This window comes from Dipodomys spectabilis, unplaced genomic scaffold (genome assembly GCF_019054845.1).
Source record: "Dipodomys spectabilis isolate Male_0828 unplaced genomic scaffold, ASM1905484v1 ptg000087l, whole genome shotgun sequence".
In the NCBI taxonomy this organism is placed as follows: domain Eukaryota; kingdom Metazoa; phylum Chordata; class Mammalia; order Rodentia; family Heteromyidae; genus Dipodomys; species Dipodomys spectabilis.
In genome coordinates this window covers 2,441,328-2,454,207 of record NW_024870764.1, presented here as the reverse complement: position 1 = coordinate 2,454,207, position 12,880 = coordinate 2,441,328, and positions in this window count along the sequence as shown.

Below are 12,880 nucleotides of genomic sequence, written 5' to 3'. Positions count from 1 at the left end.
TGATGGACGACTTGGGGCCACTAACATACTCATAATTTCAGGACAAAGAGCAGAAAGTGTGAGGGGAAAGGAAAGAGTGAGAAAGAATGATAAAAGAGGTAAGCCAGGCGCTGGTAGGTCACACCTGTAATCCAACTACTCAGGAGTTTGAGATCTGAGGAGTGTGGTTAGAAGCCAGCCTTGGCAAGAAAGTCCATGAGACTCTTATCTCCGATTAATCACCAGAAAACTGGAAGTGGCATGGAGGCTTAACGTAGCAGAGCACTAGCCTTGAGCAAAAGAGCTCAGCCCTGAGTTCAAGCCCCATGACAGACAAAAAGAAGAAAGAAAAGAAAAGAAAAGGAGATGAGGTAAAATGGAGACAATTGTTGAATACAAGTAAGTAGAGGGTATACTCCTGTGAGTATAGATCTGAAATTGAATAAAAAGAAATCATTAGTTTTAAACAGTATCCTTCGTGGTAATGATGCCATGGTAAGCTTTATTAATCATATACTCTCTAAGGTGTTTAAAGTTCACAAGCTGAGAGAGAGTTCTAATAAGCTGCAAGGGAGACAGCTTAAGGACACTGTTTGTCTAAGAGAAAAAAGGAAGAAAAATGTACAGAAGATAAATAAGATAGTGGGGGTCGCCAGGCTTCCCTTTGAAGCTGTTTTGTTGTTCCTGTCTTGCTCACCTCCTCCATCTCTGATACCCAAGGCAGATGGTATTCCTCAGAGACAGAACATAGATCACATCTACACACGACGTTTTGAGCTACATGACTTCTATTTCTGCCTGGTGGTATATGTCTTCCTCCTCCCTCCTTCTTTTTAATCCAATAACCATGCCCATACATAGAAAACCTCCTACTTGACTTCGTTAATCCAAGAAAGCAAGAGAATTATTGCTTTGGAAGAATTAGTAGTTGCTAGAATGAAATATAAATGAGGCCAGTATGTTCCCAATAGCATGTCCATCCACTGATTATTATTAATTCTACTGTGATTTCATTATGGTGCAAAAGCATTTGGGGAGGAAATGCATGAACTAAAGCTTAAGAGACAAGAAAAAGCATGACTTATTCCGGTGTGAGGAAAATTTTCTAGTAGCAGAGATAATCATAGTAAACTTAAAGAATGACTCTTAGAGTCAAACACTGGTGATTCGTACCTGTAGTCCTTGCTACTTGGAAGGTAAAGATTATGAAGTGGATTATAATTTGAGGTCAACCTTAAAAAAACTCACAAGACCTCATTTTAAATGAATATCTGGGCAATGTGGTCTGTGGAAAACATGAATAGGAGGGTCACAACTCTAAGACAGCCTGGGCAATTGTAAGACACCCCCCCACCATCTCAACAGAAAAGTCTGGGCATAGTGGCTCACACTTGTAATTCCACCTACAACAGAAGCATAAATAAGGTGGACGATTTGGTTGAGGCTAACACAGGCAAAAATTTCTCCTAATGTAAGTTTTGTAACCCTAATTTATGCTATTAGGAGTCATAATGAGGAAGGCAGGGAGTGAGTTATACATAAGCCTCAAACTGGTATAAGCCCTGATATATCTATCTTTATATGTCTATTATCTTATTTTTCCTACTTTATGGTGAAAAACCACAGCAAATTAAAATCCCACCTTTTATTTAACAACACAGTAAGAATTTGCCTAAGAAAACTAAACATAATCACACTTTTCTAGTTCCCCTGAGGTGTAGTGGAGATCTCTGTGGAATTAAAGACCAAGGAAAAGGAAATAAAGTACCATAATAGCCTACCTAGCTCAATGGGGCAGATGAGTGAGCGGAACAAGTACAGTATATGGTAGGAAATAACTAGAGTGGAGTTACATGGATCATATGATTACTCTGTAGGGGTCAGACATAAACCCATCCTGGAGAAGAGATCTACTTGCACAAAGGCCTAGGACTAATGTGTTCCTAGTCTTTTAGAAAGTTTACTATGAAGAAGGAAGTAGGAATTTCACAAGGCAGGGTAAAGTCTTTCACTTATTTAAGAAATATACTTACTGAGCACCTTCTACATACATGTCACTTTTCTGTGGACTTACAAGGCACCATTAAAGGAAAGAGATAAAAGTCCCTGGTCTTATGAAGCTTATTTTCTAGTGGGGGAGAGGGGAATAAGTAATTGTGTTTAACTAAGGGAAGCACAGACAGGTGCTGAGGCTACAGCACTAATGTGTTTTTTAGGGGTAGATATATGATATTATACATGCATCAAAACCTATAGAAATTTTGCAATGCAAAGAGTTCGGGTTGAATGTATAGTTCAAGTGATAGAATGCTTGCCTGGCAAGCATAGGACCCAGATTTCAAATCTGAGTACCACCTAAACAACAAAAAAAGGAAAGAAGGAAAGAAAGAGAGAGAGAGAGAGAGAGAAAGAAAGAAAGAAAGAAAGAAAGAAAGAAAGAAAGAAAGAAAGAAAGAAAGAAAGAAAGAAAGAAAGAAAGAAAGAAAGAAAGAAAGAAAGAAAAGACAAGGAAGGAAGGAAGGAAAGAAAAGACAAGAAAGGAAGGAAAGAAAAGACAAGGAAGGAAGGAAAGAAAAGACAAGGAAGGAAGGAAAGAAAAGGAGGGGAGAGGAAGGAAGGAAGGAAGGAAGGAAGGAAGGAAGGAAGGAAGGAAGGAAGGAAGGAAGGAAGGAAAGGAGGGAGGGAGGGAGGGAGGGAAGGAGAAAAAAAGGACCTTAATTTATCTATATTTTAAAAATCAATCAAGGAGTCTAGGAATGCCAGAATGAAATGTAGACTATGACAAAGAAACCTAATGGTATTATGAATTTAAGAATAACCTCCTTAAAGAGATTTGAAACAAAAGATGCTGCTGTAAGTTCACTTTCAAAGATGGTGATTTCAGCTAGCCACCAGTTGCTCACATCTGTAATCCTAACTACTAAGGAAGATGAAGTCTGAATAGCACAATTCAAAGCCAGCCCAAGCAAGGAAGTCTGTGAGTCTCTTATTTCCAATTAACCACCAAAAAGCTAGAGGTAAAGGTATGGTCCAAGTGGCCGAGCACTAGCCTTGAGCACAGAAGCTCAGGGATATTGCCTAGGCTCTGAGTTCAAGCCTCAGGACTGGCACAAAAATAGTGCTTTCACTATACCCCTATAAGAATGAAAGCAACATGGACTGTATTTCAACACTGTACTAGTTGATAAAATTTCTTTGCATGAAAGTATGGGCTAACAATTCTGACACTGTTGTAGATGTATACCAGGATAAGCAAATAAATGGGTAGGAGGAGCCAGGCTTCTTAGTGTTGGTGGGCAAGGTTTCAGGCATATTATAAGAGACTAGAATGGAATGATCTATGCAGTATTTAATTAGTCAGAGACATCCATGTGAACTTGTAAGACATAGTGATATTAATACAGAAGAATAGATTTAGAAGTAATTACAGATGTGAATTCATACACAGGTTTGTATCCATATTTCCTAAGTCTGTTCTCTAGGATGACCTGAAGTAAGGACATTCAAGCAGCAAGAAGCACACTCAAGTGCCCATATCTTGGTTTCTAATAATATCCTAGCATTTAAGGATAATAAGCCCATAGCTTAAAGAGCAGAAGAGTAGGTGCCAGAGGTGAGAGAGGGCATGAGAGAGATTTGTTAGTGGATACAAAGAACTAATATCAACACAGGAAGCAAGGCAAGAAAATGAGTTCTGATGTTGAATTACACAAAAGGGCAATTCTAGTTAACAACATCATATTGTTATAATTCTAAATAACTACACAAGAGAATTCTTGATGTTATTATGGCAAAGAAATAATAAATATTTGAGAGCCTAGATAGCCTAAATATCTTAAGTTGATCATTACACAGTGTATTAATGTACCAATACATCATAGTGTGCCCCATGAAAATGTGCTATTGTCAGCTGTTGAGTGAACATTTTAAGAGAAAATGAACTGAGACTTTTAGAGATAGAGTGGACTGTCAGGCTGGGGCAGGAAATATAAAAGGTGCATCTAGAGCATCTTTATAAAGACAAAACTCAAGGAAGTGCTCACAGTAGCATGGCAGAGGGTCACAGGAGCCAAGAGCAATTTCGCAATGGCCAACACTGGGATAATTTGAGCAGCAAAACATATGAAATAATATTTGAACATAACTCATCATATAAACCAATTATACTGACACAAACAAATGATTGTGTAAATCAATATATGGAAATGACACAAATCTCCAAATCAGAATTCCAAGTAATTTGAGTAGAGATTCCTTAAGAAGGCAGACTTTAATCCTTCACGCCACTCACTGAATATTCATAGCTATACTTAGTGAACTTACTTCCAGAGGGTGTGGCAACCCCCCCCACACACACACACAAACACACTCACAGAGCCTCAGGTGATCAAGTCAACAAGATCAGTGAGAAATCATGTTGGTAGCCCTTATCTTTGATAAGATATGATGAGAAGAGCATTTGGTTTTACATTCTTCCTGCCCCAAACTAATAGTCCATGGGTAACCACAGAAACCTAAGCTGAGGTGTATGTCACAAAATACTGGACCAAGTCCTCTTCAAAACTGTTGTCATTATAAAAAGGGCAGTCCGAGACGCTCACAAATCAGAAGAAGCTAAGGCGACATGATAAAATGTAATGCAGTATCCTGAATGGGATCTTAGAACAGACTAGGAAAACTAAATAAATATGGAAAAAATATGAAGTTTAGGTAAGAGTCCTGTGTTGATATTGGCTCCATATTAGTTCCAAGTATAAACTAACATGATACCAATGTAGTAATCCAGATACCAGTATTAGGGGAAATGGGGGGGGGGGGGAATAGAGAAGCTCTCTATATTATATTTGTAGCTTTATTGTAAAACTAAGAGTATTCTAAAATGAAAGATTGATTTATATTAAAATAACTAAATAACAGTAGAGGTTTATTGAAAGCACTATGGGGGAAGATCAAACAGGATAGAAGTGATTGAGTATTGGGTGACAAAATGACTGGGGAAGGGCTCTCTGAGAACTGATATTTGAACAGACATGTGGACATCATGGGAAGAGCATTCCAGAAAGTGGAAAACAGCAAGAAATAAGGATAAGGTGAGAGCTGTAGAGAAAGTCTACAGAAAATAATCTAACGAGTCACAAAGGTTGGTTCTTCTGCTTGAATCAACTCAGAGGTGGGAGGTAAGAAGGGCAGGTGACAGACTTGAGGAGTACTAATATTACGAACTAGGATGAAGAAAAGAATATTCTGAACAGAGTCTAGCCCCCACACCTGTGCACCAGTTACTATCAAGATGTCTCGGAGGAAGGACAGTAAGAGATAAGAAAACAGGGAGAGAGGGAGAGGAGAGAGAGAGGGGAGAGGAAGAGGGAGAGAGAGAGAGAGAGAGAGAGAGAGAGAGAGAGATTAGAGAATGCTGGGAGAAAATAGACTGTTGGCACCCAGAAGTCTGGAAGACTGAAGCAGCCCATGCCATAGTTCAACACATTTATTTATACAGGCACTTGCACAAAGAAAAAGCAAGGAGCATATTGTACATGACAACTCTCAACAAATGTTGCCAGTTTAGCAATTTACATGAAAATGTATGGCTTGTAGTGAAAGCTATCTGTACTCATTGTTTCAGCTCAAAGGCTAAGAAAACTCTGCCTTCTGAGGACTGAAGGACTGTGGTCGCCTCAGGTCATCAGAAAGAGGTGACTTGGTTCCCATCTGTTACACAAGGGACTCATATCTCTTGCTTGCAACATGTTACCATATGGCAGAGTTCAGAGTACTATATCTTTGCCACTCACCTGGTACACAACTGCAATGCATAGAGTCCTTGCTGAAATCATGGTGTCCAGGTTTCCATTTATAGGAATCCAAACACTACAGCTCAGGCAAGATTTGCCCAGCTCACAGCTGGTAAGGTTAAACTAGAGACATAAAAGTGGAGATATATATATATATATATATATATATATATATATATATATATTTATATATATATGTATGTATATATAATTTTCCATCTTACCCTTCATATCGCTTTACTTTCTCTGATACTCCTGGGTAGCTGCAAGGAGCAGATTGTGGATCTATTGAGTTTTAGGAAGTCTCAGGGAATAAAAGTCCATCCTGGAAAACCCATAGACACATCCCGGCTCAGCTCAAACCTGTCCAAGAAAGAAGTTGTTTCTTTCAAAAGGTCTTTTTGTAGCTGGAAGCCTATGACTCACACCTGTAATTCTAGCTACACAAGAAATCTGAGGATTGTGGTTCAAAGCCAGCCCATGCAGGAAAAGTCTGTGACCACAAAGTCGTGACCACAAAGTGCCAGAAGTGGAGCTGTGGCTCAAATGGTAGAGCACTAGCCTTGAGCAAAAGAGCATTCAGGCCCATAGTTCAAGCCCCAGTACCAGCACACAAAAAAGGTCTGCAGATGTGTGTGTGTGTGTGTGTGTGTGTGTGTGTGTGTGTGTGTGTGTATGCGCATGTGTGCATGTGTGAGCATGCATTCACATGTGTGCCTGCCTGCCTGCCTTCCAGTAGTGGGTTTTCAACACAGGAACTTGCACTCTTGCTTAGCATTTTTTATCCAAGGCTGTTGCTCTACCACCTGAGCCACAGCTCCACTTTGGGCTTTCTGCTAGTTAGTTGGAGATAAGGGTCTTGCAGCCTTTTCCTGCCCCAACTAGCTTTGAACTGCAATGTTCAGATAGTGGTCTCCAAGTAGTTAGGATTATAGGCATGAACCACTGGACCCCAACATTAAAGACCTTTTAATTCCTTACAGTGACAGTACCATCATGTCTACATTAAAAAGATGAAAAGGTCATGCTTCTGATACAGTCAAGTCTAAATTTCTTCCTTCACTATTTCAAATGGATCTTATGGCCACGTGTTACACTCTGTGTGTGTGTATGTGTGTGTGTGTGTGTGTGTGTGTGTATGTGTGTGTGTGTGTGTGTATACATACATTATGTTTTCCATTTTGAAACATACATTCCTTTCTTCTTTATCCATCTACACACATATTCCTATGGTTCCCAAAGACTTGACCTACCTGAAGTAGGTTTTCCCAAGCTTCAAAACAGTTGAATGAATCCCCCTACCTATGTGGTTTGCTGAGAACTAAACCAAGCATTGGAAAGTGCCATGCTAAAGCAAATGTTTCATAGGTTATAGGCCTCTAGGAGGTAATGGTGGAGCTTACGAGCAGCACAGAACCCCAAATAATCTATCTGCATTTACTCTAAATCTATTTGATGATCAGGCTATTATAATTCATACAGTTAAGTCCTTGAAACAGTTAAGTACTGTAAGAATCCATAATACATCAAGGTATTTTGGTACTAATTTCTAATTTTTATTTTTTTAATAAATATATAAGATTTAAGATAACTAACAACTAGGAAGAGCTCATCTCACAGAAACTATGAGGGAAACTGAAAGATTTCTTATCTGTTAGGTCCTGAATATTTACACTAGAAAAATGGGTACCATAAACATGTAAGACTAAAAGTAAAACTACATTCAAAAACACCAAACACATCAAGGTTTTTCTTTGCTCTGTGATTTTAATTTGAAGTCATACCTTATTTGACTCCGAGGCCTTTAGTAATATTTTCCAAGCAATATTAGAAATGCATTCCCTCTTGCTATCTCATTTATTCCCTACCCTGACTAGCATCCTCCTCCCCTAACTCTCCAAAACCAGCATTTCTTCTCATCCTCTGAATGTCATTTATGAACATACTCCCCTGAAAGATTATATGAAAGTGTTTCTTTAGCATTCTAGAACTTGCCAGGGTTTTTAAACTTTGCAAAAGAAGAACACTTCTTCAGCCATGAGCAATTTGAATACGTGGAAAGATTTGTTTCACGCACATATGGCCTCAAAGAGGATATTTGTTAAAACCCTTAGCTGTTCATAACACTTGAATTTTTCTAGCACTATAATTTAATTATACTGTTGTTCATTTATTAACAGATTTTGCAGCAATGCCCTTTCTCCCTCGTGTACCCACTCCCATCTCCTATGTAAAGAGTATATATTAATTATAATCTCCAGGCCTGGTTGTCTCAAAGTGGATTAGAGGGCTTCCTCAACTGTTAAATTACTCTTGGTTCTTAAAACAAAATAATTGGAACATCTATGTCTGTAGCCATCTTAGAGAAAGACACAATTCTGAGGGAAGGCATTAAATTAAATTGCACTGTGATTCTAAGTTAAAATGTCCAAAAACTGACTTCCTCGACAGCTCTGATTCAGGGCCCCAAAATGTTGCACACTGTGACTCACACTTCCTTCTGGAAATGACAAAACTTCCTCACCACCCCCATTTAAGTGCCTACATTTGATTTTCCCTGTTCTCAGAAAGGATCTGCTGATAAGTTATATTTTTTCCATGGTGGGCAAGGAGAACCATCTTTTGGTGTTTTGTTTTTTTTTTTAAGTGAAGAACACACATACATGCATACACACACATATGCACACACACACAAAGGAGTCAAAGAATGACACACTGAAAATTAATACCAGACAGAGTACTCCCACCCTCTGAGCCCCTGGAAAATAAATAAATGATGTTTAAGCATTGTAAAAACAAGAGGGAGCTGACTTGTTAACCATTTATACTCCGAATATTTTCTTTTTAAGTATTCCATTTTCTAAGAAAAGAAACATGTAACAACTTTGCAAAGCTAGTGTTACTGTTCCTATCTGAGGTAGTGTTAAAAGGTTTGGATTTTGTGGGTGGTTAATAATCAGTGCTATATTGATCACTAGACACTGTGTTGAAAATGACCTACACAATTTGTGGGTGAGGATGGGAGGGAAAAACTGGGAGAGAGCAAGGGAAGAGGTGACATTGTCCAAAAAGAAGGTACTCTTTACCTCACTTATACAACTGTAACCTCTTGTACATTACCTTTATAATAACCAAAAGCATTTAAAAATAATCAGTGTTAAACCATTTCTCAAGAAACTGCGTTCCGGTGTCTCCGAAGAGAAATATGTACATGGAGGAGGGGATGTTGAGAAACAAAAGAGAAGAGGAATGAGGATAGGAAAGAGTGCAATTAACAATATATTGTCTTCTCTAGCCTGTCCCATAGCAGCCTCAAATTCAATTGTATCTGATTTGTATAATATGATGTAAAATCCAGCATTTATTAAAAAATACTGCTTACTGGAGTGAAAAATAGGAATAGTAATTCAGCATAAAGATTTACCATATGGAGACCAAAGATGTATTTGGAGGATAAGAATTTCTTTTGCTAGTCTTGAGGCTTGAACTCAGGGCCTGGGCACTTCTTTTGGCTCAAGGTTAGCACTCTACCATTTGAGCCACAGCACCACTTCTGAGTTTTTCTGCTTATGTGGTACCAAGGAATTGAACCCATGGCTTCATACATGTTAGGCAAGCATTCTACTATTAAACTATATTCCCATCCCAAGGATAAGAATTTTGATATCAGAAGCACAAGAATCTTCTTTTATTTCCCCAGTTACAACAAATTAAAGTTTTTGATGACTGCTTTAGGGATGTGTGTGTATTGTGTGACTATATATAATAATGAATGGTGTATATCCATTTACATAGCTTTATATTCCTTTGTAGGCCTTAAAACATGATGATTTTAAAGAAAATTGTTTGGCATACTCCATCTTTCTTAATTGCTTTACACAAGACAATGAACATCAGTCTTGAATTCTCCCAGTTCTAGAACTGGATTATTATGGATTGGAAATAGGAGGATGGGTCACATGGCTCCTAAAAGATGCTTCTGATCTTGAGATGATGTGGCACTGTGATTTTTGAGTGCATCTATAGATTGTCACTTCTTTTCTTTTCTTTTTTTTTATTATTTTATTGTGAGAATACCGTACAGAGGAGTTACAATTATATGGGCAAGATAACGAGTACATTTCTTATCAAGCATTGTTGCCTCCTTGTTGTTTCCCCTTCAGATCTTGACTGTGACCTATAAGTCCCAATGGTCCTGCCAAACTCAAGTTCCAGAAGACTGAGAGTAGCAATAGTACTCTCTATTGTACCTCATATAGATTCCTCCATACTGATAGGTCAGGTGACCCTGTCCTGTCTGGGAGAGGTAAGGAGGTCTACCATGACCTAATGGTAGAATGATCTTCCCATATAATTTGATATACGTTTCTTTCCTATATGTCTATGAGTAGGTGAGATAAGTCCCATTTGTGTCACACATTCATAAGCCAAACATTCATGCATACTAATTGTATGCTTAAATCACTGACAAGCAAGAACAGAGTTGGGCTTTCATGAGTCCGTGAGTGATTATGAAGTTGTACCTTTGATTAGGAAAGCAATGAGACTCGTGATAGCTCCCTATTAAGCAACAATGACTTCTGAAGTTTCACAAGAAACTATTCATTCTTTGAGTTTTCTAGGTTTTATGGATATTCAGAGCACTCTATTAAAAACCTTGGAAGTCCTCAAAAAGAGGAAGAAGGACCTGAAGACATGGAATGAAGAGGATAAAGAATTGGGGAGAGGGAAGAGACATCAAAGAGACTGAGTGATTTAATTGCAGGAAGAAATGAGTCTCAAGATATCAATGTTCATAGAAAACAATTTCTAATAAACACATTCTGGTTGTATTTATGTGGACCATCTAAACAGAAAATATTGAGCTTCTAGGTACTGGAGACACAACGATGAACTTGAAAACATTACTGGACTAAAGAAACGAATCAGAGTCACAGAGATAGGGAAAGGGAAGGTAGGGATTTCCAAACTGAATTATGACCTACCAACAAAGGAATAAATAGAAAAATAATTCTGATTATGACTAGAGAGGGTAGGAGGAAATAGTCAAGTTGAGGCAGACAGAAATTTTTCTAGGCGGTACTATTTGAAATAAGGCTTGAATAATGTAGTATAGGTAACTTTGAAGCTGTTCTAAGGATGAGTTACGGGTTGGGAAAACAGTAAAGACAAAGGTTCTCATGACCTATCTGAGAGTAAGAAAGAAGATCAATGTGTTTAGAGCACAGTGAGTGAGAGGAGAACATGGTTGGGGAGTGTGGCTGAAGAGATACAGGCCAGCTCACACAGAATTAGCTGATGTCATCATTGTTGTATTCATCATCATCATCATTATCATTGCAGCTGGTGTCTTTGTATAGTGCTATTTTCTGCATTTTTTTTTCTGTATTCTGCCTTCCAAGGTTATTGAGATTTCCAGTGGTAGGCACTAGATCTGAGATGTGATAACCAAATGAGTACTAGTGTTCACAATTGTACTCTATTGTTGCTTTGCCAAGAAAAATATTCACTTAAATATCTTTTTTTGGGAGGGGGGGTCAGTTAAAAGGCTTGAACTCTGGGCCTGGGCCCTGTCCCTCAGCTCTTCAGCTCAAGGCGAGCACTCTACAACTTGAGCCACAGCGCCACTTCCAGTTTTCTGGTGGTTTATTGGACATAAGTGTCTCACTTTCCTGCCCAGGATGGCTTTGAACAGTGATTCTCAGATCTCAGCCTCCTGAGTACCTAGGATTACAGGCATAAGCCACCAACGCCCAGCTTCACTTAAATATCTTATGGAGTGCATGTATAATAAATGAAGTATGCCTCCTGTCACCATCCATCCTAAAGACTAGAAGGCACTTTGGAAGATTTAAAAAAAAATCAGCATAAGAGGAAAGAACAATGCCTTAGGAGCTCAGCCATCATATGGCTTCTCAGTCTATCACCTATGGGTAGAATGTCATTAACTTCCCTCATCTATACGTATACACAACCCCACACCACCCAATATCATGCCAGATTCATTATGACATCTCTTTAGAACATACTTTCTGGAGGCATTGGAGAAAGGCAAGAAACAAAGCTTCAGAAGTCTATGTGGATCACACTGAAAGGTTATGGAGATCAATATTAACTCTGTAGGCTTCTGTTTTCTTTTTGCTGGTAGACCAAGATTGACCCGATACTGGAGCAAAGTAAAAATATGTAAAATGAACACAGGAGCATCAAAGAGGTGCTGTGAATTTGATACTTTAAAGGAAGTCATAGTGTTAATTGGCACAACTGCTATCCTCAAATCCCATTGAAATCTTTAGTGTGGTAGGTATAGCAGGCAGAATAAAAACCCATAAAAAGGCCTACATCCTAATCCCTAAGACCCACAAGTATTCTACTTTACCTGATAAAAGGTGTCTTTCCAAGGGGATTCAACTAGGGATCTTGAGAAAGGGAGATTAGTCTGGACTCTCCAGATGGGTCCTACGTAATCGTAAAGGTCTTTACAAGAAGGTAGCAAGAAAGTTAATATCAGATTGATGTTCTATAGAAGGACTAAACTCACTGTTGTTGCCCTTGAAGATGGAAGAGGGGGCCATGGACCAAGGAATGAAGGCAATCTGTAAGAGCTAGAAAAGGAAAGGCAATGGAATCTTTCCTGATGACCAGCCCTGTTCACACCTTGCTTTCAGCCTAGTTAGATTGATTATGAATTTTTTACCTCACAAACTATAATAAATTTATATTGTTTGGGACCACTAAATTTATAGTACTTTGTTACAGCAGTAATAAGAAATGCATACAGTTGGCTTGACCTCAGACAATGCACACTAGTAGTACTAACTGTCCATCATAAAATGTTATAAACAACTGCTAGGAAAATTTGTACTTTGAGCCTCATGATCTGATCCCTACAGTTTGCACATTGATTTGTTGCATCAGTTCATTCAGACATTGTGAAAATCACCTCCTCCCATGACTTCCTCTTATTTTGGTTTCTTCTGCCAAATCAGGTTTCTATTTGTCACTTCCTAACTCACAAGACACTGCTCTGCAAAAGAAAAGCAGAAAAATCAGAAATCAAAATCCATCTGTATACAACAGTATATGAGCTTTGATTTAAAAAATGTGCC